Source organism: Aquila chrysaetos, chromosome 3 (assembly GCF_900496995.4).
Source record: "Aquila chrysaetos chrysaetos chromosome 3, bAquChr1.4, whole genome shotgun sequence".
In the NCBI taxonomy this organism is placed as follows: Eukaryota; Metazoa; Chordata; class Aves; order Accipitriformes; family Accipitridae; genus Aquila; species Aquila chrysaetos.
In genome coordinates, this window is record NC_044006.1 from 54,560,814 (window position 1) to 54,587,042 (window position 26,229).

At 38.9% G+C, this 26,229-nt stretch overlaps 1 protein-coding gene across 2 annotated transcripts in view; it reads right to left on the reverse strand.

Annotated features, from left to right (window-relative positions):
- The window catches only part of ZNF804B (zinc finger protein 804B), a 247,300-nt gene that overhangs the window by 80,352 nt on the left and 140,719 nt on the right, over nucleotides 1-26,229 (reverse strand). The window lies entirely within an intron of this gene.

A 26,229-nucleotide genomic window follows, 5' to 3' on the forward strand; every position in this document is an offset into this window, starting at 1 on the left:
TTAAAATGCTTTCTTTAACATCATAAGGATAAAAAAGCTTTTTTAATCCTTACCATCTCCCAGCAAGCAAGCAAAAAAAAATCTACCATTTCTATGAATTATTAGTTTCTCCCACTTCACCTAAGAAGCAAAGGGAATGAAGGAATGCTATATCTTCGAGAAAGATTCCTGAGGGAGTTCTGTCTTTTATTCTCACTTTAATCACATCATCTGCGTCTAATACTATCAGTAGGCAATGTCATATTTTTTCCTGTTTTCCTATACGGTATCTCCGAAATTCTCCATTCCCAGAGTTGTTCAAAGTGTTCTGCTTGCTCTGTTCTTGGATAGGAGTTATTTTCTGTGGCTCACTGATTCCACCATATAATGCCATGACCTTTGGAAAGTTTTTTTTTTTCCCTTTGAGTCTATTCTCACAGCCGCTTTACAGAGGTCTGTTCACAGTCTTTTCAGACTGCCTAGAGGAGGTTGTTCATCAGCATTCAGATCTCTGGAGACAAACCCAGTCAGCACCGTTCTAGTAAGAAATAAGTCCCTTAGCTGAAGGACATAAAGTTTCACAGACAAATATTACAGAGAGTTTTCCATACACTACATAGAGCGAGTAGATAGGACAGTACCAAAGATGTGTGTTCCAATAGCTTCTGGAGATACTTTTGAATAATGAAAAATCTTTGTAGCTTCTCCCTCTCATATTTACATATGTCAACTTTCCCTAGCATCTCCCAGTTTCTTTCAAAACAATGGCAAGGATAAGCTGTTCTCTATCAGTGATAAAATAATGTGTAATTGTACTAAACTGTGGGATATAATGTGGGAATGGGAATAATGTGGATGTGAGTAAAATTTAGCTATGCATACTTGCTGCAAAATGTTTATATATAAAATTTATTATTATTTTCCATTTTTTAGCCATGGCCTTGCTGCCAGTTACAAAGTTATTCATATCAGAACATTTTACACTACTCCATCTGCAATTTCTCATTCCTAATCCTAAAAGACAGCCTATAAAATATCCTTGTAAGACATTCTTGGGAATTAAAGTACACAATTCCTCTGAATATTAAATGTCATGGAATCAGTAAGTGACATTGGTCTTCTGGCATACTGCAATTACCTTGTATTCCACCACTTAGTACCATAACCGATAACTACTTCTCTCTGCCCCCAAAAAGAGATACTGACCCTCCCTCTACTTACTCAAATCCCTGTGGTGGGTTGACCCTGGCTGGATGCCAGGTGCCCACCAAAGCTACTCCATCACTCCCCTTCCTAAGATGGACAGGGGAGATAAAATATAACAAAAGACTCATGGGTCGAGATAAGGACAGGGAGAGATCACTCAACCAATTACTGTCACAGGCAAAACATACTCGACTTAGGGAAAATTAATTTATTGCCAATCAACCAGAGTAGGGTAATAAGAAATATAACCAAATCTCAAAACACCTTCCCCCACCCCTCCCTTCTTCCTGGGCACCACTTCACTCCTGAATTCTCTACCCACCCACTCCGAGCAGCACAGGGGGACAGGGAATGGGGGTTACAATCAGTTCATCACATGTTGTCTCTGCCGCTCCTTCCTCCTCAGGGGCAGGACTCCTCACACTCTTCCCCTGCTCCAGCATGGGGTCCCTCCCACGGGAGACAGTCCTCCACAAACTCCTCCAACATGGGTCCTTCCCACAGGCTGCAGTTCTTCACAAACCGCTCCAGCATGGGTCCTTTCCACGGTGTGCAGTCCTTCAGGCACAGACTGCTCCAGCGTGGGTCCCCCACAGGGTCACAAGTCCTGCCAGAAAACCTGCTCTAGCGTGGGCTTCCCACTGTGTCACAGCCTCCTTCAGGGGCATCCACCTGCTCTGGTGTGGCGTCCTCCCCGGGCTGCAGGTGGATATCTGCTCCACCGTGGACCTCCCTGGGCTGCAGGGGGACAGCCTGCCTCACCATGGTCTTCCCCACCACGGGCTGCAGGGGAATCTCTGCTCTGGTGCCTGGAGCATCTCCTCCCCCTCCTTCACTGACCTGGGTGTCTGCAGGGTTGTTTCTCTCACATGTTCTTACTCCTCTCTCCGACTGCAGTTTCTGTGTGCCCTGCAACTTTTTTTCCCTTCTTAAATCTGTTATCCCAGAGGAGGCACTACCACTGTCACTGATAGGCTTGGCCTTGGCCAGTGGTGGGTCCGTCTTGGAGCTGGCTGGCATTGGCTGTGTTGGACACAGGGGAAGCTTCCAGCAGGTTCTCACAGAAGCCACCCCTGTAGGCCCTCCCCGCTACCAAAACCTTGCCACACAAACCCAATAGAATCCCTCATTGCTCCACATGCTATAACATCTTTTTCTCAAACTAATGAATTAAGGTAATTTACTTGAACTGCAAGTAACACTTCTAAGGCTGTTTTTAGCCTGAAATTATGAACAAGTATTATATATGTGAAAGTAATCTAACTTCCTACTCACACGTTAAAATTTAGGCACATGACAGGGTTCCTTCATAAATGAGAGTATATGAAGACTTAATTCCAATAAGAAATGGACAGAATTTTTCCTCTTGTCAATGGCAGAAGTAGTTTAATTTAAAAAGATAGATGATTTAATAAGAGATGCAGAGAATAGAAAACTAAAGAAATATAAAAGTCGATTAGTATCATCAAATATTGTAACAGTTTTAAAAAATGTTTAAATATACCATTCTATGTTAGCAACACCAACAGTAAAATTATGTTACATGTTATGTTATGTTATGTTATGTTATGTTATGTTATGTTATGTTATGTTATGTTATAAAAGAGCTGCTGCTTCTTTTTTTCTAATAATGTTATTTTTTTGTGGTCTTTAAATAAAGAAAAAGCTGCAAGGGGATAAAACTGATAAAATAATTATGAACAGGAAGTGAAGTTATTAACTAATACTATGCCTCAGAAGTTAATATTAAAATGTATCTCAAGTCTTTAAGCTGTTTGCAAATTACATTTGATCATATGTATGACTTTAATAGTGATATTTCCAATAGAAATTATAAGAAACTCATTGAATAACATCTGGACAAGAGGAATATCTAAGAGCTGAGACCAAAGAGGATTTATAGTTCCAATCTACCAGTGATGGAAGTTATTGGGTCTTTTGCCACAATGTCAATGACAGTAAGATCAGGCCACAGTTGTGAATTATTTTTTATGATTATGTTGACAGTAAGATAAGGCTATATTTTCACATTATTTTCTGTGGTCATGGTGATTTTGATTTCTATGCCAAACCATGGGCCTCATTATACTGTTATTGTTTCATGTGTTTTAATGGCATTATCAGTATCACTGAACCTCTCCTGATGAGCACCAGCTGAACAAGTCCTAATGACTTGCATTGCTAGCTGAAGCAGCTGGCTATAAATAAAACAGTTCAGGACACGCTTACCTGTAAGAAAATAAATTGTCATGCTGCTTTACTTTGCCATGTAGGGTAACATTCACATAATCAAATTTTAGCTGCACAAAATCTTTTGAGTTTTCACTACAGTCTGTAGAGAGAGGGGCATTCCAGAAGGTGATATTCCTCACCTGTTTTAGACTGGAGTGCAGGGTAAACATAAGAAAACAGTACCAGAATTAAAGTTATTACACATATTAGCATATTCTGCTCCTCAAAGACAAGCCAACCATTGTATTAGTGATAGAGACATAGTAAGCATCGTAGTTATTGTTGATACACTGGACTTTGCTGAACTGATTGATGAACAATCTTGCTTCCAAAGCCTGAAGAATTGGGAATAACTTCAAATGGCACTGGTAAGGGTTCAGTGTCACAAGGACCACAAATTGATTTGGAAAGGCCCTGGGTGTTTTTAGTTTTTTGCATTGTCATTTTTTTTTTTTTTTTTTTTTTTGAAGGCTGTTAATAACCATCACCCAATATGGATGGATTTGTTGAGCTTCCATCACATCAGTTTTCATGTACCAAAATGTACTCTGTTGTTTTGACACAGAGTTGCACAGCACTTTTTCCCCTACGGAGATTTGACTAGTGTCAGCAAGCGATCTTTTTAGATTTATTGTGCCAGCTGTTTTTTGACAGACAATTTGCTCCCTGTCTTTGTTTTACCTCAGAAGGATTAAATGTTCTATTTATACAGGGGCTTTTTTAGATTGTGTTTTTTCTTACTGATTAAGTCTGTGTGCTATCTAATAGGTCAGATGCCTACTCAGTCCTGACTGAACTCTTTGAGAAACCTGGGCTCTTAAGGACATATTTGGGCAAATGCAACACAAAATGTCTGCACGCACTATCACATTATATTTATTAGGTGGCCTTTCTTGGTGTATTTCAACACATTTTCCCTTTCTATAACAGGAAAAACTGAGGGCATACAATAACAGAGAAGAAAGCTCAACATTTGCCTGATTGTTTGTAAACCTAAACAAAGGTTTAAATTTAGACTGAAAATCTGGATCAATACTTAGTTCTCCATTCATGATTCTCCATTCCTTATAGATTTTAAAACTAAAATGAAGAGACTCAAATTGTCCTGCTTTGGCAATTCCAACATATTTCAGATATAAAGATGAACCTTCTTATTCTACTCAGCAAGGCAATCTACAGAACAATCTGCATGTAAAAGCATTTAATTGGGTTAAGCTCAAACAACAAAGAATCAGATTGTACCTGGTCTACATGTATACACATGCAAGAAACATTTTGCATTATAAAGAAGGACTTCTGTGAACAGGGACTTCTCTCTTACCCACTTTCAGTTACCTGTCATTCAGAAAGGAGCTGGGGACATCATTGAAGCTCACAGGTAGAAGTCAGGCTATTATGTGATTTCAGCATACTAGACAAGTTTACTGGATGCTGCAGAATCTGTTCCCTTCCAAGCAACGAAGACCCTGCAGGCAGCAGTCCCTCACACAGATGAAGCTGTTGGTGGACGACTGGACTGCATGGATGTCAGAATGAGATCCTTTACCTGGAGCATTCCTGTCTTCTGCCAAATAATCTGACACAATGCTAATTGTCATCCACAGCTCAGACTCTTTTCTACTGAAGTGTGATATTTTTGCACAGAATAAGAGAAAGCAAACCTATACCTGTCTTCCACAAATTCTAGAAGTGTCCAATTTTGCTTGAGAAGAGATTTTTTTCCCAGTGTTTTGCTGCAATTCCAAGTGAAACAGATTAGACTAAACATTTTAAAAACATTCATCAGTAAAATAACAGTCACTTGTGAATCTAAAGTCTTTTTGGAGAGGACAAGATGTGTTTGGTGTCTTTGAAATAACTTCTGTACCTGTCTGTTAGCTATCTAGGATGGGAAATATCTGTAAAATGGAATTTAACTGGCTGCATTGTCAGAATAATGAGCAAGGCAATTTTCTTAGCAGTAGGCAGCTATGTAAACCTGAGAGGAATACCAGTGGAGTTTTATTGTTTATATTACAGAGAGACATTGGAGCTAGCTCCATATATGTTTGATCTGTGAGATCATGCACTATTCAGGTGCAGCATTGCAAAAACTTGGCTATCTGCTTCCAGATCCAGCTTCAGCCCAGAAAGAGTAAGTCTGCTTTTCTGCAGCATAGAGTCTGCACTGAGGTGGTTCTATGTAGATTTAGTGAAAGGAAATAATAGGAAGCCCATTTACAGAGACATCAAAGTAATCAGGTATGTATTGCACTGAAGTCAAGCAAAGCTTACCAACTCTGGTTTAGTGCTGCCCTTCTATGCCTGATTTGATTCCTGTGGAGCCATTTCAATTTCTCTGCATTGTGCTCTCTGTCCTCCAGTGGTCAGGCTGCCTGCATAACTCAGCTAAAGAGTTCAGCTCATACAACCAGTATTACCTGGCTTTCCCACTGACCAGTGTATCTAACTCAGCTCCCTGTCAACCTGGACAATAGAAAGTCAACCAAACATTTAATGTAATGCAGTCAAGCAGTAGGAACGATGTATTTTTTTTTCTTCAAAATGAAACTTTTCAATGAATTTTTCAGGAGAAAATTGTGGGAGTGTTGGGCATAGGAAAAAAGACAAACTCAAACAGAACTCAGGCTGATGTATTCTGCCCGAGTTAGCCATGCAGCATGCACTTTCCTTTATTGTTAATGAATTAGATCTCCTAAAGCAAGTGTCTAAGGTCCACACATAGCTGACAGAGAAGCAAATGTCTTTAAAGGCTTCAGAACCATCCCATATCTAGCTAGGTGGCTGAAGTATGCCCATAATGTTTATAAATGTTTTAACCTTCACATCAAACAGGAAAAACCTGTGAGTGAGGATGGTCCCAATTCTTCTTGGAGAAACTGACGTGTGATCTGCACTTCCTTGCTTTTTTATTCTTTAATTTTAATCTTCCTACAGTGCTTATGACTTCCCATAATGTACTAAGAACACACTGCAAGGTAATGTTGAAATGCAGCCCCCATATCCCAAACACAAGACAGGAACTAACACACAGTCACAGACAAAAAGAGCTATTTTAGCTTGTCCTGAGAGTCAAAAATATTGTCGGCCTAAAAGCCTCAATTCAACACATATCAAAACATATGTTTGATTTTACCACATAACTGTACAGAGAAAAAAGCTTCAGTTCATTCAAGTTCCTTGCTGAACCATGGCCCTAGTACTGCAACAGCCTGTTGAGGTTGAGGTAACTGAAGTCCCAAACACAGTAACTTGTTCATCATATATACGGTCCATAACATTCTATGATAGCTAAAGCTTTGCAACATATTGTTTGGGGTTGTGATTTTTCTCTCTTACGATGTAATTTTTTGGAAAGATGAGTCATTCTCAAGAAAATGAAATGCTTTGCACCCCATTTCAGTTTTGTCATGCATTACTAAAGGTCTGCATATCTTCATTTATACATTTTGTGTAATTCAGCCATTCTTTATGTTCCTTTCCATAAAACAGACTTATGCTACTGTCACCATCATAGTCTCAGATAAACTGTGATAGTGATGAAAGGGTCAGCACAGAACAGGCAACAAGGAACATCTTCATATTCAGCAAGATGCATGATTATTCTAACATAATGTTACCCCACAAAGGTGTAGATACTCAGGCTATTATTTATTTGGACTCCCTTTACAGTTATCAAGAGAAATCCACTTGAGTGGTAAGACTGATTTTTAATAAGATTGGGAAGAAGACTCCCTTGAGTACTGTCTCACCATTAAATGTAGGTGCGGTAGATGACACACTTAAAGAAAACTTTTAGATGGCTAAAGCCAGATTAAATAAATCCTCCCATAAATAAGTGCATGAACATCTCAAGAAATGGACCTTGTACTGGAAGCACCTTCACCTCACATTTGAATGTTATCAATAAAATTATGCTGCCTAACACTTTCTGATGGCCCATGAATTACTTTAGGCATACTGATAAGAGGACACATTGGAAAGAGTAATTTTTAAACTGGTAGAAAGCATGTTCATATTATTCCAACTCCAATTTGCTGGCCTTTCACAGGTCATTTTTCTACTTAGCTTGACAGTGCTTATTGAACTGTGTGTCTCTGAACTTTCTGATAACGATTTTATCAACTTTTAAAACAGTGAATATTTTTTGGCTGGAATAGCCACTATTACGTGTGAATACTCCAACACTGAGTTTTACGTCTCTTCTTGCATTTTTTCAGTTGTGCACATAGAATTGCTGCCAAGTCCCTGGAAAGCACAAACCCTGAATATTCTTGCTGGATATCTCATATCAAATGTTTCATAGTAAGGAGCTTAGTTCTCTTAGCTCCCAGCAGGCTCAGTAGTACAATCCAGAAGAGAAGGCTGACAAGAAATAACAAAAGGTTCAGAAATGGCCTGTCAAACGCCAATCACATCTGCAATTTTGAACCACACTTCCAAAGAGACTCAGGAGTTAAATGCATCAAAAGCATATTTTTGACTAACATAATGTTGCCTTATTATTTTGTTGACAGGAAGAGGTTCTGGGTTCTGGCAGCTCTTTGGCATAAAAAGCTTTAATCGTGATGTCTTCCTGAAAGTTCATTTGCACCAGCTTCTTCTCTGTGGTTAATAGCTAGCCACGATAAAACTGGTGGCTAGGATTTATTCTCTGAGGAGATAAAAGTGGAACGCCATTTTGTACCAAAGTAAACTTCAAAGCAAAGTGCATTATAAAACTCATACCTTTGTAGATGCTTATAGAAATGATTAAACCAGAGATGAGTGCGTAGGAAACTGGCCATTATGGTTGTACTGAAAGCAATTACGTGGCTAGAGAGAGGGTATTAGGGAAGTGGCAAGGTACCACACGGTCTGGGGGCTGCCAGCGGCTGGCGGCCATGGGGGGTTCCCCAAGGGGGCAGAGCAGGGCCTCACAGCCTGGGCCCATTCCCACCACCCCAGACAGGAGCAAGGCAGCTGGGGGGGCAGCTGGAGCAGCCCCAGCCCCAGGCATTGGGCACTGAGCTGTGGTTGGGCCCAAGCTGGGCCTAGGCCGGGATGTGGGCCCACAGGTGGGCCCAGCTTGAAGGCCCAGGGCTGGGCAGGGCAGGGCTGTGGGGAGCTGGAGACCAGCCCTGCTGCAGTGTTGCTAGGGCAGGGACTGGTGGCCCCGGGGGGCTGAAATGGGGTCCAGGGACATGGGCAGGGTGTGGGGAGACCCCAGGGCAGCCCGGGCAGGGACGTCAGGCCTGTTAGTGTCCTCGGGGCCTGGACAGGAAGGACCAGTTGAATACCCAATCTTATCACTCACTAAAGACTTTGGCACAAAAGGTAAACGTGTGCTAAGGAAGTTTGGAAGCTTATCGTTCATGTGTAACAGGTACAAACATGCATGCATATCATATGCAATATATAACTGAATGGTATGGTTGGACCATCCTGAGGATGGGAGGACTGGCAAACGGATGAAAACCAAAAGCTGCTGTGCTACAAAGCAGCTTGGTTGGGATCAATGGAGAAAGACAAAGGCCTGAGTTTAATAATAGTCACAAATTATGTCTGAGTCACCACTTTGGGTATGATAACATAAAAAAAATGGAACAGGCAAAAATTTTCAGCTGACCTAGTCAGTATTTATATCACTGTACATTGGTGAGCCCACCTGGACTCGAAGCCAGGCTCTGCCTGCCTCAAGGCATCTCGGTGGAATGATAGAATTAAAGTTTGCCATTTCAGTTGCCACCAGGAAGAAAATGAGGTAGGTAGCACTGCATTGCAAAGTGATAGCTGAAAGTCATTATGACTTCTATTTTATATCGCCAGGGAAGGTAAGAACTATTTGAACTAAAGGCCAATGCTAGAAGACTACTAAATGGGTATAAACTGGTTGTGGAAAAAAAAAAAAAAAAGTTAGATATTGATGCTAAGAAGCCTTATTTTAGAATAGAAAATTATGGAGCAATCAACTAACAGCAGTGAGAGAACAAAACTCAACTCTTTTTTAAGTTGGAATGGTTCATAAGCTTGGCTACACAATATTGACACAGGCTCTGGGAGAACACAGTGTTTCAGTGAGAAGACAGTGTTTCAGAAGGTCCCTCTAGTTCCATGCCATCCTATGACACAGGGCTGCTGTGCATGATCACCTCTTTGGGAGTTGCCAGAGCAATGTTAACATGAAAAGATTTTGTACAGCTCTCAGATATATTCAACAGGGCGATAAGAAGAAGGAATAAGAAAGTTATGAGCTCTTCTTCCACACCACTGTTAAGGTCCCCAAGCACAGTTCTGTGTCCAAAGTTCAGAGAGTGTGAAGATACTGAATATGGTTCAATGATTTACCAAGAGAAGTCCAGGGGCCAGAAAACAAGCCAAGTACTGTGAAGCACTTCAATATTGCTGATTAAAGGAAGGATGCATCTCACCTTCGAACATCTAAAACTAGGTGTCTAGTTTAAGCCACTCATTTAGACTCCTTCTTTATTCCATGGGGGGAAACAGGCTTTCCAAACATTGATTCATCCTGCCCATCTTAGGTACATATCTTCGGGTGGGATGAATTGGTCCCTAAGTTTCTCTTTCTCTACCATTGACTGTAGAGGGAAACCAGACAAACCATAAACACCGAACACGTATCTTTTAGGGGGGCTGAAGTTAGGAGAGATTAACCCCACCCCAAACACAATGAGGTCCAACAACTGGAATTTAAAGTGTGGAAATTCAAACTGTATCTTTCTTTAAGAAACACTTAAAAGTATTAAGTTGGTCTGTTAAGTTGGGCAGGAGAACATTCACGTGCCAATTTTTAGATGAGACGAAACACCTATGTGCATTTGCCAGGAAGAAATATATTGCCTTAAAAAAAAGAATAGCAGACTGGTAGATAGTTCATTCAGCTCTCATAATCTATGAACCTCTAAGTAATATGATGATATATGGTATCTATGCAACTGAATGCCAGCACAATAACATTTTCATATCTTTAAGTTTTTGTCTATATTTTTAAAACAAACATTTGAAGCTGTTTGGAATGTTATAAAAGTCCTCCTCCTTGCCCACAGATTTTAAGTGGTCTAACCTAAAAATTGACATAATAGAAAGCAATACCAGAACACAATCTTTTTACATGCAGGCCTTCTTAGAAGTTTTAGGCGTTCTCAAATCTCAAATCACTTTGGCATCAGTGTTAGCAGAAATACACTTTCAGACATGACTTGAAAAATAAAAACTGAGTAACATTGTTGAAGAAATGATGCCTTTCATGAAAGGGGTCACTAGTATACTTAAATTACACTGGAACTTTGTAATACATTAGATGTCCCATCAAGAAGCCATAGGACATGGACCAGAACAGAATAAAGAATTTGTCTTGTCCACTTCTGGTTTTCAAAGACAAGGCCAGCTATGCCTGAAATATGTTTCTTAATGCAGTTAAAAAAGCTTCAGTATTGCTGATTGCACCTCTTTCAATGAGATTATTCCAATGCTTACTCATTTTAGAATGCTTTTCCTTTGTATTTCATTTGTGACAACTTAAGCTCATGAACAAGCAACAGTTTGTTACTTTCCTCTCTAAAGCAACCTTTTAAAGGTTTTTTGAAGTATTTGAAATATTTAAGGAATTATATCAGTCTTCTCTTCTACAGACAAAAAGAAACAAAAAAAAGTTTTCAGTTTTTCCACTGTGTAGACCTCCCACAACACTTATTCTTACGTGTGTACTACCATTTAATTCCAAATGGTCCATCAACTTACTATAGACTGAAGGCAACTTACTTGGTTTTCATTTAAAGAGCACAAGAATTTTCAACTGAAGAGCCTGATCAACAGCATTGATCAGAATAACCTGAAAAAATATTTCCTTGCCTGTGGGATCCAATATCATTTTGACAGATCCTAGTACAAAACTCTACACTACTGAGCTCTACCATATCATCAGAAATAGTGTGGCCAGCAGGACTAGGGAAATGATCATCACCCTGTACTCAGCACTGGTGAGGCCGCACCTCGAATACTGTGTTCACTTTTGGGCCCCTCACTACAAGAAAGACATTGAGGTGCTGGAGCGCGTCCAAAGAAGGGCAACGAAGCTGGTGAAGGGCCTGGAGCACAAGTCTTATGAGGAGCAACTGAGGGAACTGGGGTTGTTTAGTCTGGAGAAAAGGAGGCTGAGGGGAGACCTTATCTCGCTCTACAACTACCTGAAAGGAGGTTGTACTGAGGTGGGTGTTGGTCTTTTCTCCCAAGTAACAAGTGATAGGACAAGAGGAAATGGCCTCAGGTTGCACCACGGTGGGGGGTTTAGATTGGATATCAGGAAAAATTTCTTCAACTGAAAGGGTTGTCAAACATTGGAACAGGCTGCCCAGGGAAGTGGTTGAGTCACCATCCCTGGAGGTACTTAAAAGACATGTAGACATGGTGCTTAGGGACATTGTTTAGTGGTGCACTTTGCAGTGTTAAGTTAATGGTTGGACTCGATGATCTTAAAGGTCTTTTCCAACCTAAATGATTCTGTGACTGTATGATTCTATATTTGAACATTACCAACATGAGATTTCCTCTTTCAGGAAACCTTTAAGCAATCTTACTTATTATTTGTTTCAGAGTTGCTATATTGACTTACTGAGGCACACATTTTTACTTTGTGTGGTCTCTGGTTCTGTGTAGTGTCCTCTGCACATCATTTTATTACTGAACTTAAAATGAAAAGCTGAGGTAATTTAAAAGTTGTTCATTTATTGTCCTACGAAATGTAAATGATAATGGATATTTTTTTTTTTGGAAGTTAACGTTTCCCGATAAAAATAGATTTACTTTAAGATCTTCAGATCAACTGGAAAAATATTTATGAATATTTCCATTTACAATAGATAATTCTCTCCATCATTTTGATATACACTCATCTTAGGAACTTTATAATTCTGGAGTAGAGTAAAAGATTTTCATCAGTATAAAGAGAAATGGCTTTTAATACTGGAGACCTTCAAAGGTGAAAGTACTCCTAAAAACGCAGTCTTAAAAACTCAAGTGCCTTTATCTTGATCTATTATCTTGACATGAGCTGGGCACAAAAGAATGGATGGTATGATCTGACCAGGGTCAGGGTTTGATCTGACCAGGGTCAGGCAGTTGTACTTTTCTTTCTCTCTGCAACTTCTCCAAGACTAAATGACCTTTTATTTTGTTAAAAATAGCCCCATCCTTCAGATTTTAGATGTCCGACAATTTCTACTTCTCCTGCCTCATGCTATTGTGGTGTTACTGGTTCTTTTTACTGTTTGGATTTTAGGAACTATTTCAGTACATTCAACTTTTTCAAGACTGGATTGCTTACAACAGTGTAACGTATATTTCAGTTCCACATTTAACAAAGAATGTAACCCCCAGATTTTCATTTGTCTCAGCCCTCTTTATCTATCTATGTATCTGTCTACCTATCTCTTCTTCCATGATTCCCCTGCCCACAGAAGAGCTTAACTGAACTAATGCCCTGCCTTCTATACTTTCCCCAGTAATTTGCCCTATTAAGGCTCACTTCTTTGGTGCCGACTAAAAGAAACTATCGAAAAATAACAAAAAATTCTGGCATTCTTAGTGTTTAAGTTTTAATGCATGAATTAATTATATGTCTTGTGATCACAATCACCTCTTTCTGCTTCTTTTTTTTTCTTATATTAGAGCAGAGAATAAATATTGCTTTCACCAGAAAACTTGAGAAAAATTCAAGCATGGTAATAGCAAGATTTTGAGATTTGAAGACTCAGGAGTATTCCTGACCAAATCAAAATTATGTAACAATTTATACAAAACCAATTCTATAGTCCCAAGTCAATATTTTCTAGAAATTTGACATTTTGCTTGTTATTTTCAATTTGGAATGGAATTTTTTTTTTTTATGCTCATCTTTTAAACACATTCACTAGGTTTATTTTGAGCCAAGCAGTTTTGTAATACTGATAAAATATACTGTTGCAGCTTCCTTCTGCTTAAGTTGATGAGTTTTAGCAAATCAGGATGAGGTTCCTTTCTTGTTTTTATTGAACAATGGCTCATCAATTGGTCAAACATTATTCATTCTTTTAATTGGTTAAAACCCACAGGAAATTCACACTTGATTAAGTAAATATTTGTAAATGTAACAGCAGAATGAAAATATCTCTACCTCATTAATTACCTGTTAATTCTAAAAAAAGAATACTAATAATTTGCTATAATAAAAAAAAAAAAAAAAGGAAAACATATTTTCCCCAGGAATAACTGAGCCACCACCACTTCACAGGACAACATGGCCAATAAAGTGGTTTGATGGAGTAAGCTGCTGAGTGAGCTGCATTCATTCCTCCTGACCCATTCTCCAGGATATCTTCTTGACAACTGTGATGGTGGCTGTCCTGTGTACCACCTTCAAATGGTGACCTGGGTGCTTACAGTGCCCCACACTCCCACTGCCTTGCAGGACTCATGCCTTGTTTAAATTTCTCTGTTGGGTTCATAGCAAACTGCAGAGCAGTTTGAGAAAGAACAGTACATGACTTTTTGTGGCAATTTTAGAAAAGAGGAAAAGTAGCCAGAGATTTTCATGCAGAAGAAGGATTTAACTTCTGCAGATTCTTTCACAGACATATGGCGCTTCATCTTCGTATCAACCTTGGGTTACACAGGCTGCATTTATTAGTGGCGAAGACTCCTCTATGCATATCTTTAAAATGACCCTCGTTTTACTTCAAGAAATTCAATTGTTCCTTGTTTTCCCTATTAGTATGCCACAGTGAACACCAGCATTCATCAGTAGAAATGTCATACATAACTGAGAATTTCTTCAAAAGCCATTATTACCCACACATGAAAAGAAAAAGAAAAAAAAAAGAATTTTTAAATAGCTTCAGTTTTCTTCAATCTGTCCTTGATTTATGGTACAGTTGTCCTTGATACCTTTGTTTGAGTTTTAAATGAATACCTGCTATGTGAAGAGTGCACTATATTATGTCCATGTAGACATGTACAGTTTGTCCCACATGCTACTTAAAAGAGAATTAAAAAACAATGAAAAAATACACTGTCCTTTCACATTGAATATCTCACTGTATAATCAAACCTGACTTACTTCATGTATACAGTGTGCATTTTGTTAATTAGTTTCCTTCTGGCGCCTCTGAAGCAAAAAACGATTTTTCACTGGATCATTTTTCCCTCCTTGTAATAAGTAACATTTAATATTTGCTGGTACTGTGATAAAATTTATTTCGAGGTATTTTTATGGAGTACCAAATTAAATGTTTCAATTAGAGCTTCAGTGAGCTGTTCAGCAAAGATTTGAATGAACCCCTATAGGCCAACCTTAAAAAAAAATCTCCAGGCCTATATTTTCATGCACTCTATAAAGATGTGTCAGAGTCGCAATTAAAATAATTCGTTTTTCTAAATGAGCCGAGAGAGATCACATCTCTTTTGCTCAATTACTCCCATTTCTACTGCTTTTTCTCCTATGTTCTTGTGCCTATGTGACTCTGGAGCAAAAAGTAATGTGAGACTTTGGAGAATGTAAGACCGGGAGTTCGGATCTGTGAGTTCCAACTTTGGAATATGAAACAGAAAAGTTCATTTTGGTTGTTTTTCTGAGTTCTCCCAACAGGCAAACCCCTTCAACATCCATCAGCTGAATGTCTTTCTAGACCTTCTCTATTACCAAGCATCCTCAGGGTCCTGCCATAAGGTTCTTACCCCAAGACTATTGTTTCTTGCCCTGTCTCTTTCCTCTGGTCTTTAGGCTTGTCATCACCCCCTTGAAACTGTTTTTATCTGCTGTCATTAGGAATCTTCCACATCTGTCAAACTAGAGCCTTGAACACTGCAAGTCTTGTGAGAGAGTATTCGTTATTCTGTTCAGCAGAACAGGCAGGGAATATTCTTGACATCTTACTTAATCTCTTTATTCTTTTTTTTTTTTTTCTTCTTGGAGGCTGAGGATTGTGCTAAACCAGATGGTTCCTGTGAAAGTACTAGTCAATTTGATAGGACCACAGCCACAAAAAGTTTGGGTTGTTTTTTTTTTTTTATAAAAGGTGTTCAACATACTCAGGAAAAAAAGGAAAGAAGCTCAAAACACTTTTGCTTGTCCCAATCATGTCTTTCATGACTCAGTCTCATAAGCCTTCAGAAACACACAGCAGAATCATTTTTTCAAGCAACTTTTCCTTTGGAAAAATTATCCCCAAATAACAAACAGTAGCAATGGAAAAAGGAGAAAAATATTGTCAGCATTTTTTTAAATGTAAAATTACGTAATTTTATTTAGCTTTATTAGCACTTGGGCAAAACAGAGCCTCCAAATGTGAGATATGTTTCTGAGATGACTCAGTGCCACAAGTTCAGTTCTGCTAGCCAGCTATGAGCATCAAGCCCATCATTCTGTTGGTAGGATGTTTATTTAAAAGGCTGCAAACGTTGTCATTTTTAGGGGTATTTATTGGTAAGGTCAGCTTTGGGTGGTTTTTTTTTTTAACCTGGCTTACATTAATTGTGCTTTAGACAAGCACTCAGACACATACACAACTCATGGATTCCACAGGACCCTGGCATATATTCATGCTTAAATATGTGCTTCATTGCTGTCCTGAAGGGTCCAAATGGAAGAACAAATAAAGGAGGCAAGAGGCAGAGGGAGAGAATTTACTGTTAATTTCCTCTCCACTGAAAAGGGCACTTTCTAAAGCAACTATGAAAAAGTCAAACGTATACACAACTCAGATAGTCATAAGGTCAATAAAAAATTCAGCAGCTTTTAGAAGACATTCAAGTGACACTGTAGAATAAGAAATTCTTATGAATGAAATGGTATTGAACTAAATTGGTAGCTTTTGTAATGGTCTTCGAAAGATTCTTACCTGAACAGATTATAAAGCAAAACAGTCATGAGGACAGAAAATGGTAATAAACACAAAACATAAGCTAAATACAAGCAACACACCCATAATAAACAGCAACATAGTTGTTAGACAAATAACACTCTACCATGTAATATTTTCTGACACTGACTAATGTTTTCTTTTTGCATGGGCAACTCATAGGCACTCTCTAAGAAATTATTCTGTTTAGAGAGACTCAAGCAGCAAATAAACTTCAATTGAGTGCACTTAGCTCTCAAGAAGAACTGTACTAGAAATAAAAACAAACACTATGCAAATATCTAATCAGATAGATATCTAGTATATGTGTACTGCACTGTTAAATTCACTACATCATACATATATCCTGTTTACCTTGTATGCAAATGTTAATGTGCTATTTTAGTACACTCATTTAATCTACACAGTAGAAAATATACAGAAGAAACAATTTTCCACTTTGATGAAATGTTGGGTTCAATTCCATTATTTTGTGGTCCAGGCAATTACACCAATCTTGAGAATGTCTTAGTCATTCTCTCTCTCAACCTTAGCATTTAATTGACAAAAATAAATACATTAATATTATATGAGTATTATTATATGTTGATAGAAGGGTTGTTATATTTTCCAGGAAAGTACTATTCTCATCTCATTGGATACTTTCTAAATAAAATGCTGCTAGAAATATGGCTGAAATCTTAAGTTAATTATACATGTAACTAAAAGGGTGTCACAAGGTTAGGAATACCAATAAACTATGTGTCACAGCAGACATCATATTGGACATGCTTTCAGGATTTAATTCTGAAGATTTATATGTCACTTGACTTATCTCTTCCATTTCAATGTCTGCACGTATCTTCCAAGAAATAATCATTATAAAAACTGAATATTGCTGCTAAAAACAATAGAAGATTTTGTTTTGCTAATAGCACAATTGGTTTCCCAAACAGGAAATTAGAAACAGCACCCTTAGGAGTATTTTTGAACTACAGTGAAATGAAATAAAACTCTCTTCATAGCTATTGGCAGAACCTAATAAAATGTTTCATACTAAATTACCTTTGATGCATCTGTACATAAAATTAATTATGCAAATAATATAATATCTTATCTCTATGGATAATTACAACAGTAATCATACTTATCCTGGGTTTTTTTCTTCACACAGGTGAGTATTTTCCAAAAGTGGTGTCAAATAAAACTCTGATTTTACCTACATGAAAATGAAAAAGCTACTGAAATCCAGGTTGTGAACTTCTTGATGCAAGAGTAACCCAAGGCAGCTGCCAGGCTTCTTCTTGTAATGGCTTGGTCTATCACAGAATGGCTGATGCCAGGAGGCTCTGCTGGAGACCATCCAGTTTAATCCTCTGCTCTGGGCAGGGTCAGCTGGAGCAGGATGCTCAGGGCCGTGTTCAGTCAGGTTCCCAATATGTCCAGGGGTGGAGAGACCACAACATCGCTGAGCAACCTGTGCCAGTACTTAGTTACCCTCACAGTAAAAAAAGTGTTTCTTAAAGTTCAGACAGAACCTCCTGTGTTTCAGTTTGTCCTGTCACTGGGCACCACTGACAAAAGCCTGGCTCCATCCTCTTTGCACCCTGCCTTCAGGTAGTTATATACATTGACAAGATCCCCCCTGAGCCATCTCTTCTCCAGGCTGAACTGTCCCAGCTGTCTCAGCCTTTCCTCATGGGAGAGATGCTTCGGTCCCTTAATCATCTTCATGTCCCTTTGCTGTACTCTGTCCAGCATATCCATGTCTCTTTTGTAGTGAGGAACCCAGAACTGGACACAGTACTCCAAGTGTGGCTTCACCAGTGCTGAGTAGAGGGAAGGAACCCCTCTCTTGACTTGCTGGCAATACTTTGTCTAATGCAGCCCAGGATACCATTAGCTGCTTTTGCTGCAAGGGCACATTGCTGGCTTGTGTTCAGCTTGGTGTCCACAAGGACCCCTGGGTCCTTTTATGCCAAGCTGCTTTCCAGCTGGGTGGCCCCCAGCATACATTGGTGCTTGGGGTTGTTCCTCCCAAGGTGCAGGACTTTGCACTTTCCTTTGTTGAACTTAATGAGGTTGATGACTTCTGCATGTCCAGTTTGTTTTAACGTTCTCTAGTCTGGTCCTCCCCCTCCTCCTCCAAGTCTTCCTTGCTCCAGACTTTTCCTTTGCTCTCAGGGGCCTGGGATTCCTGAAGGCTGGTCTTACCAGTAAAGACTGATGTGAAGGAAGCATTGAGGACCTCAGCCTTTTCCATGGCCTTTGTCACAAGGACCCCATTACCATTCAGCAAAAGGCCCGTATTTTTCCTAGCCTTCCTTTTGCTTACAATATAACTGAAGAAGCTCTTCTTGTTGCCTGAGACATCCCTTGCCAAGATTGAGCTCCAGGTGGGCTTTGCCTTTCCTAACCCCATTCCTGCATGCTTGGACAGTGTCTCTATCTTCCTTCTGACTGATCTGATCCCACTGCCACCTTTGTATGATCCCTTTTCATGTTTCAGTTTAGTCAGGAGCTCCTTATTCAAACCTGCAGGCTCCCTGCAACTTTGCTGGACTTCCTGCTTGATTGTTCTTGAGCTTGGATGGTCTATCCCTGTCCCTCGGAATCAGAGCAACTCCGCTCTTAACTTAAGCATATGATAAGAAACCTTGTGTAGATGGTGTTACAAGCACACAATCTAATGCAAAACACAACTCTCCACTGAACAGCTTAGGTCATCCAGGACAGAAATTATCTGCCCTTTTTTACTGGGAAGACCATCTCGTATCTCTTCCTCCAATTCCTCCAACTCAAACACAAATGGCTTCAATATGTTGCCATTCCAGACACTGTCCATGCGTTTTCCTGTGTCTCATACACTCATTTTAAATGACGGCAAAGAAAAAAAGGAACAAACAGGATATGTATCTAATGAAATGCATCTCTCTCAATCATGGAAGTTATGCCTTCTGCATTCCCCCACCTGCTGTGTTGGTTTATTGTCATCCCTCGCTGTGTTATGTGCAATTTGGATTGCATGCTCCTTGAGGTAAGGAGCTGTCAGTTTTTATTTGTCTGTACAATGCCATACACACCTATGGCACTATAGAAATAATTAATAATAACAATTTATGACAGAGTACATCATTGTTACCAATCATTACATATTGTGTGCACTTGTGTGAGACAAGAAAAGCTTTTCTAATACAAGTGGAATAATATGCCCTGTTTCTTGAAAGTTGACTTCTTAATATATTCTCTGTATAAACATGAAGGATATCTGAAGAAGGTTTCATGCTTCCAAAAGCTTATCTGTTTTTTCCAACTTTATATTTTAAAAAGATTAACATTTCCCACAATACTTGCCTTTTTCTTTATGTCCTGACACTATCACAGCTAAACAAATTCTGCTACTACAAAGTTACTACTGTTATCATTGTGGCACATCACATGGATTTTCCACACAAAACCCTTTACGTAACAGGACAGGAGGAATGTGGTAATCATTTGATGTATGCAGACAGAAACAAAAAAACAGGAGTCCTAAGTGTCTCTTCTGCTGTATATTAAATTAATTCCCCACAAAAATTAACAAAGTTTTTCATGTACTTCAGCAAAAGAACAAAGTTACCTCATCCTCTGAGGAGTTTAAAGAAGTTACTGTCTTTTTTCTATATAAACAGAAGATACCGAGTTACGCTTGTAGCTAGGAAATTTTACATCCATGCTTTAAAATTTTGGGGAATCTGAAGTCACTACTCTGAAAATGGCTGTATTCTTAAATGTCTCTGTATCTCTTTTTGCAGTCAATAATTACATTTACCCAGTAGTCTAGAAAAAAGAACAGCATTTGAGAATTTCACTTTGAATAACTACAAATATCTTAAAGAAATTTCTAGGCCAAGGAAGGCCTAGTTTGCCACTTCTCGGGGGGGGGAGTTGTGGAATGAGTATTTCCCCAGCACAACAAAAGCTGAGATGTGACAAAAACTTCCTTTCAGAAACACTATGCAAATATATAGACAGGAAGACCTCTGAACTAAAAGAGCTCCAAAATTTTCTAGGTGTGCAATAAACTGTCTATATGGAGACTGCATTTTCCCAGAGAACCCGATCAAAAATTCAAAATACAAAGAATGGCCTGCAAGTACATGTGGAGTTTATTTTCTGTAGACCTACATATTTCTTGTGCTTTTGGATAAAAAAAAAAAAAAAAGGTGTTTTCAGAATCACTGCACAAAATTTGGTATCATCTACCTATACAACTTAAAACTACCATGCATCCCTGAAGAGTTAAAGATGTAAAAATGGATCACATATTTATAATACTGCAAAGGAAACTCTCTGACAAATCCAGGCAAAGTATCAATTTTAAACATTTTTAGAAAAATTTTTGTGCATTATTTGTTAACAGTCAACAGGTTTGCTTTTATAAATATTTCCGTTATGTGAAGTTCTATAGGTCAGTTTGTACAAACATTTTCTGAGCTGCAGGTTCACTGTTTACTGTCAGAGCTTGCTACTGATGGCACCTGGTATTGTTTCCTTGGTTGGATCTCTTAGATCTGGCACAACAATGCCTTCATATATTTCAATGCTCTTTGTAACCTCTTTGTAACACCAATAAAAATTAATAATATTGACCTTTATGAAGTACTTTTTGACTTCTGCAAAGGCATGAAGGTTGCTCTCTACGGGAGTCCCATGTAGTGCTTGTACACCGCTAAAGGGAGATTTATTTTTGCTCCTTCACATGGGCTGAATTTCACACCAAATTGATTTTATTAACTCATAACATTAATTTTATTTCTTGTTCAAATGAAATTTAATGTCTCTCCTTTCTGTGGCATAGACTGTAAAAACTTCAGTCACACAAGCTGTACTCTACTGTGTTTTGGTTTGGGCATCAACATATTCGCATTTCAAATACCAGCAACTGCTTGCAAACCTCTGAACAACAACATACGTAATATATTGCATGTTGATCTTTGATTGAGAAAAACCTTATCAAAAAACTGAAGTGAAACAGTCTCATCTTCACCAGCACAGTTTTACGTTTTTTGTGCAGCTTCTGTTACTTAATTTTTTTCTTGTCAAGTTGATCACTATACATGTCTCCAGCTTGAAGTGTGGAAGAGAAACAGCAAGAGACCTGTGTGCAAGTTGCAGTCTTCAAGGAGAACCTTAAGAGAAACAGCTATCCTGTTATGCAGAGCAAATAACTCTCTTCCTCTTCCCTCTCTTTCCCTCTCCTCTCTGCTCCACTCTGCTCACACTCCCACTCCTGCTCCCTCTCCTCTATCTGTGTGACCTTTCAGGAACCACAATTTCTTGTATTGCAGGAATCTTTCAAATTTACATTTTTCTAAGAGCCCAGGTCTGACACTTCCATCTTTACAGTCTTGATTGTCACAATTTGATATGCCATTTTCAAATTGAAAGCTTTATTAAACATATTTTTAAAAATGATTTAGCCTTTCTTATTAAATATAGCAACTTGTTCAAATAGGGATTGTATTATGTATTGGGGACACAAGTTGGTGTTTTATTGATGTTTCACAAAGGAAATAACAGTTCAGAAGTGAGAGGTAATATGCTGGTGGCTTTAAGACCAGAGCACAAATTGCAGGTATACTGAAGATACATAAACATGTAAGCACTGTAAAAATGTCTGCTTATCAATTGAGATTTGTTTATGACTTACTCCTGAAAGAACGGTAAAAAAAGAGTGTCCTTGGAACAAAAAACTGAACTAAAGTAGCCTGTACCATATAAATATCAGATTTGACCCACACATAAGGAAAACCAAAGTAAGCAAGACCTTTTTGCTGAGGGGGATAGAAACTGAAAAATATCAATGATATTTACATCTCTTTCCCAACTGTAATCTCAGCTGCTGTTTGGACGGAGCTACCTCTGGGCAAAAACAAGGTAAGTGTTCAATCATACATACAAACAGTCATAAACAAGTTAGGATGGGCACTGGATACTTTACTCAAACTGGAGTAAAGTAAGATATCAGCACAAGGACTACCGATGTATATCACATTCGATGTGGTAGGAACATTCTCTGACACTGAAACTAACTGGTTTGAAACAGCCCATACCCACACTGTTGACTATCTTATTCTCCAAAACAGAGACAACCTAGTGTCCTCCTCCTTCCAATAACTCTCCAAACATGCTCAAGAACTGTATAGGAAAATGCAAGCTGGCCTGGGCCCAAATGTGTGCCAGGAATCATTCTAAAATTTAATAGCAGAGATGATTGTGATCCAGTGCCTGTGGGTGTTTCCTGACACTATTTTCTGTACTGATACAAACACAGACAAAATGTCTGTTTTACATTTCTCGGGGCTTCTGTGCAAATGGATATAAGGTCTTTTAGATTTGATGATACACATAGCTTAAGTGACCGGACACTGGCCTTCAAAAATTTTTTGATATACAATTCCAAGAATATTACAATAAAGAAATAGACTGTTGAGTAGAGAGTGTAAACCTAATAATAATAGGTCTGTTTCTTTTTTATGTCTTCCACGGAATCTTTAGAAATAGTCCTTAGACCTAGTAGTCTGCATGTCAGAAGCTGAAAAGCGCTGCTTCAGAATAATCTGACATTAGTATACAGACTGATGAGAAGGAAATTATGTATTCCTTTTATGATAGAGGATTAACTGCAAAACTACTGTACATGTTCAGTCTTTGAGCTTTGGTTGCCTGAACTAGGAATTGATATCGAGGTCATAACTTGTTGCTGCTTTGCATGCTTTGCCATACTTCAGAAAATGGCTAGTGGTCAAAAAAAATGGCAAGGAGAAACTGTCTTTGCTTTCACATGCAAAATGAACATAAGTGCTAGACAGCAAAAGTTTCTTATTTAAAAACATAGGAGGACATAATTTCCTTGTTGTAACTATAGCTATTATCTCCTAAATGGAATAAATTTGCATGCAGTGGTAGTTAGATTTTATTTATTTATTTCTCAATCAGGTTTCAGATCTTTAGCAGGAGCTAAGTTCAGCGTTTTTCAACATCTGCTCACAAAATGGACTGTTTCAGAACTATTTGTATGAAAGTCACAAAAAAAGCAAGGAGAGCTTAATCCAAATTATTGTGAAGGCAGAAGCAGAAGATCCAGATCCAGCCACAGGCAGGGTTCCTTTATTGACTTTTGTGTAGTTAGACCAAAATCAGTGTTGTTTAATTGTATGTTTCTTGCTAATATGAGGCCTGAACTTAACACCTTTGCACCCTGAGCCTGTTAGAGTCAAAGATTTACAAGGGAACTTAATTTCAAAATTCAGTACTCTGATGTAGTGTAATTAACAGCCCTAAAAGACGTTGCTCCCTCTTTACACCCTAAGCAGGACATCCATGGAGCTGGGAAACATTTACCCAAGCCAGTAAGAGATACATAGGCCAGTTAGGCCTGGACAGTGTGCAAATATTTCCAACATGTTTTAACTTCTCATTTACACTGTAGAACAGGTAAGACCTGTCCTCAAATAATGGAGGAGAAGGCAACAGAGGGGGAGTGTAATCAATAGGAAATGAGACACCTGGGGTCAAAACCGTTCTCTAAATCAGACTGAGGACCTGATCCTACATATACTGCTTAAGGAAAGGTACTAATCGCCATGTTATATGGGAAAAAAATCCTCTGCTTCCTTAGGTTTCTCTTAAAAAGAAATGACTTAGGCACCTAACTCAAGGAAATAGACAGAATAGTGGATCCTAGATAGAGGAAGGCGACATTATACCCCCATAATATCACGCAGGTACAGCCCTGCCTCCCTAAAGAGGATAGGACACAACACACATCCCTGTCAACAGTATTTTCTGTTGGTGAGCTAACCTCACTTCTAAGAATCCCCTCTCCAGTCATCCAGCTCTTTCCAGGTATTGCAAGGAGAGCTTAGGCTCTAATGGGAGATGGCAAATTGTACTTGACAGGTGAGTATCAAAATTATTTGGTGTGTTTAGCCCTTTGAGATGATGTGGCTCAAAAAATATTTGCTTATTCCTATTCTATAGCCATTTCTGAAATTTCAGCAATGTATTAGCACTCATCTTCATGCAAATTATGCTGTTCCTTAGGACAAGCAAGACTGAGCTCTTGACCAGCAGCAGGCTGTTTTATATGCCAAAATGCTTGGCTTTGAAGGACTTGTGCATTTTTTTCCAGGCAGATCTGTAGGGATGACAGAGTGAAAGGGCTGGTATCTCTCTGGGCATTGCTTAGACAAAAATGCTGTATATAAGCTTTTCTACCTGCTACAGCTGCTCCTATCAGAAAGGAGACATGCTAGTGTGTGGTACTGCCAGGGACAGAAGTATCTTGAAGGAAATATCTCCTTATCACTGCCACATACACCAAATACATTATACTTTTTTGTGTGTACACAGACATAGCACTCATAGCGCTTGTTTACACATTTGTTCATTCTAAATCTATTAAAACACAGCATTTGGTTGTGATACCCCAAGATTTGGTTCATTCTTCCACAACAGGCAGAAAGCCCCCACATGGCAGGGACCAGTAGTGCAGATGTCCTACCAACCACCTTCTTGTGCCCCCCCAGCCCACTCGCTGGTTGGGTGGGGTGAGAAGCAGAAGAAGCCGTGACTCTGTGTAAGCACTGCTCAGCCATAATGAAAACATCCCTGTGTTATCAATACTGTTTTCATCACAAATCCAAGACATAGCCCCATGCTAGCTACTATGAAGAACTATAACTGTATCCTAGCAAAAAACAGTGTACTGATAAACAATTCAACCTCAAAATATCTGGCTGTTTGTTAAATGAACGTATGTCTATGCCTTAAGAAAGGTAAATCACTCTATTCCAAACCAGCTGAGTGAATAAACACATGTAAAGTAATTTCCTCTCCACATGAGAGGAGTGGGTGGTCAATGCTACATACATATTCCAGCAGTAGCCTTCAGATGTGGAAAGGGTTTGTTTTCCTGTAATTTCTGTGATGTTGAAAAGCAGCAATAGTACACAATACCCCACTTCCAACAATATGAGTCAGACCCTGAATTTCTTTAGAAGATGTTGTTAGTCCCTTTTTGAAACACTATTAACCAAAACCCCTAAGAAATAAAACAAATTATAGAAACACTAACTTGAAAAATGTATGTATTTCTAAATATTACTTTTTCCCTGCATAATTAGGGTTTTCTTCAAGGAGAGCAATTACTAAAACTTACTTGCCAAAATTCAGAAGAATTCAGTAGGATTTAGTGAAGATACTACAGATTTTTACCTGTGCAGCAGAGCATAAATTGCCACTTTATACATAAAGTTAAAGATATATTCGTTAGGGTTTCATACAGAGATCCTTTCCTATCAAATCTTCCATAAAGTCAGTAGGAATTAAACTGAATTTAAGAGTTACGAAAACAATTCCACAGTTTGTACAAATATGGTGGGAATAGCAGACTAAGACTTGTGACCTGCCACTGCCATTAAAGCTTAGGGCCTGACCCTTCCTCTTAGTTTACCAAAGGAAATTACTACCTCCTGAAAATTTTCTGTACATCAACAGGAACATGTCTGAGGTAGAGGGGCAGCTTGACCTGAATAAATATCCCCTCTCTTTGAAACAGCTGGTAACCTGGACAGAACCAGTACTTAGCCTGGCAGCTTAGGAAATCACTTATTTGCTGTGCCTGGGAAGAAGGGTGGCAGGGGAAGAGACTGGGAAGCGGATATGCTCTTAAATCACATGGACACAGATTTATTTATGCAGCTGGCACATATCTAAATCCACCAGGACTCTAAATGAGTTACGCTTTTCACCAAAGCTTTTGCACAGACCTGTAGATTAGTCATGCTCTAAATGAATCGCCCATTCAACACTACAAGACCTACCTGACTACTTTCTAGTTAGAAACTGTGTGTGTGGTAGCAGGGATGGAGGGAAAGTCAGACACTGAGTTATT